Below are 2,610 nucleotides of genomic sequence, written 5' to 3'. Positions count from 1 at the left end.
TATCCTAATATTGTATGTACTCGTATGTACGAGATTGCGTGGACACACGCATTCTCGATGGTAACTAGGTCATAAATACATGCTTCAAACATTAGGGCTGTAGAAATGAACGATTCGAAAAAGATAATCGATTAGTCCAGGGGCGGGCTAGGACTTGAGCACCTTTCAGAATTGATATGAAAATGAAAAAGGGGGATATGAATCAAAAAGAAATGTTAATACTAATTTTATTCTTCCTTTAATTTTTATAAACTTTTTCTGGTTTTTTTCCATGGGGAAGTGAGTTTCTTAAATCAAAAATATTTTTTTTTTCTACAAATTTTGTATTAAAAAGACCTTTGATTTTTGTCCGATCTACTGACAAAAAATGGTTTAGCTGTCCTATCTAGACGTTTAGCTGGATTTCGTCTTCTTAGAAAATATAGCTAATTTATTTATTTATCTAATTCATCTAGATAATTTTTAATGGAAAAATTTAGCGAATAGAAATGTAGTTAACACTGCTATACTTTCTTGCAAGACAAAATCCAGCTAAACCATTTTTTTAAATTTTTAAACCAAAATAACTATCAATTAATTTTACGTTGTGTATTTCTGCATATTTTTTTCTGCCTGTTTTTCTTTAAAAAATATGGTTCCAGATATATAACAAAAACTTCTAATAAAGATGATATAAAATATAAAACGAAATTTCAGAAAAGGGTCTTGTTTTCATTTTTTCAAAGGATAAAATAATTCCAACCCCTTTAGAATACAAGCTGCTAAATTTGTACAACATTATTTGAATTTTCGAAAAAAACTTCAACTTAGAAAATAATTTTAAAAAATAATTCCATTAAATAACGAGTTAATAACGGATCTGTCAATAACATAGTATGCTAATCAATTATTTCCTTTATATAAATATTACTTCGTGAGTAAAGTCAGTTTGGCTTGTGTACTTCTAAGAACTTACATTATTGCAGAATTTATTTATATATTATTTTTATTTTTTTAAATTGCAACTATTTTGCGATGAATAGTGTTACGTATGCGAAATTAACATTTTTCCATGCCTATGTTTGACTTAATTCTGACCGTTTTTATCTTGCGAACTATGTTATGAAGGAAAAATATATTATTATTTGCGTTACAATTTTTTTGTAAAAAATTGCACGTATATAAAAGAGTATATTGAAAAATAATATCGGAATATTTAATTAATCGTTATTGTGCAAGTCTATTACACAATATGAATTTATCAGAGATTATGTTGAAAAATTATTAAACATTATTCCGTGCTAAATATTAAAGAATTCCCGATATCAAGATTGAATATCTAGATATCTAATTATAAATATATTTTCATTAAATTATTAAATTAAATCAATGAAAAGAAATCATTAAATTTTAATATCTAGATTTTACATTTTAATATCCATAGTTCATTGTCCCATAGAGTTATATATTTCCGAAAGTTTGCATATAATTTCTTTGGACTTTACAGTGAATATTTTATATCAGTTCTATTTATGGAAATGGTTCAGTAAACAGGCACTAAGAATTCCTTAAGTTTCGGAATAATATTTAGAACTTCTATAAACTATTAATCAGTTGTGCATAATCCTAAAAGAAAAAATGCCCTGGCGGAACTCTACATAAACTACGTTACTAGTTTAAGGGGCGGGGATGGGGGAAAAATAAGGTTGTAAACAGGGGGGGGGGGGGGGGTTAAGTGGAAACAACGTTACGAACTTAGATAATAGATCTTCTCTGAAATATGTATGCAAATTTTGTAATATTTCGGAAATAATTCCACACAACTGGAAATTCCAGAATAATTATATGCAAATTCCAGAGTAATTTAATGAGAATTCTAGAAAAGAACTTAAGTTCCATTGAAGTTGCGAATTTATCAAAATTTCTAATTAAATTCCGTAAAGATTTATGTCGGTATTACTGGTAAATTCCCTATAAACTATTAAAAATAAATTTGTATATTGTTCTATTATTCGTTTATTATTTTATTTTGATGGAGGTCCCAGTAAACTGTGACTATTTAAGGATAAAATAACCTCCCGGCCAGAAAAATAAAATAAACGATAAAGATGCTTTTGTGAATCATCCTGTTTAAATTTAAATCGTGAATTTAAATCCTTTCATTCTGTTTGAGAGGAATGAACTAACAAAATGTGTCCGATATTCATATTCAGTGTTCTACATTTCAAAGAACAAATAGAGGTGACAATTGTACTGGAAAATCGTTAAAATGCTAAAGTGTATGCAGAGGAAACGAGGGCATATGTAAAAAATTGATGTCCCTTTAGAAATTAGCGCTAAAAGATTATAATCGCTTTTTGCAGTTCTATTACTCAGAAAAACAGAACAACAAAAAATATGGAAAAACATAACTTTTATTGTTACTTCATATAATTGGATTTTTGTTTAATACATTTAATAATATTTTTTTGAGTCTCCCAATCTATTTAATTAGAGTTAAAGAGTTCAAGGGAAAAAATCGATCAATTTTGTTTGATAATTGTGGGTCCGGATGCAATAAGGGCACATAAAATTTTTTCGTGCGAAAACGAAGTCCCCTGGAGGCTTTAGAAAAAATTTTCGAATTTTAAT

The 2,610-nt window shown here is 27.7% G+C and overlaps 2 protein-coding genes across 3 annotated transcripts in view; one reads left to right on the top strand and one right to left on the bottom strand.

The window, feature by feature from the left end:
• LOC117172400 (protein charlatan) overlaps positions 1 to 2,610 on the top strand; it is a 480,082-nt gene that overhangs the window by 395,317 nt on the left and 82,155 nt on the right. The gene's annotated exons all lie outside the window — the stretch shown is intronic.
• The window catches only part of LOC117172402 (regulator of G-protein signaling 17), a 58,906-nt gene that overhangs the window by 30,206 nt on the left and 26,090 nt on the right, over positions 1 to 2,610 (bottom strand). The window lies entirely within an intron of this gene.

This window comes from Belonocnema kinseyi, chromosome 5 (assembly GCF_010883055.1).
Source record: "Belonocnema kinseyi isolate 2016_QV_RU_SX_M_011 chromosome 5, B_treatae_v1, whole genome shotgun sequence".
NCBI classification, from domain to species: domain Eukaryota; kingdom Metazoa; phylum Arthropoda; class Insecta; order Hymenoptera; family Cynipidae; genus Belonocnema; species Belonocnema kinseyi.
The sequence above is the reverse complement of the archived record's forward strand: the minus strand, read 5'-3'. Positions and strand labels throughout refer to the sequence as shown.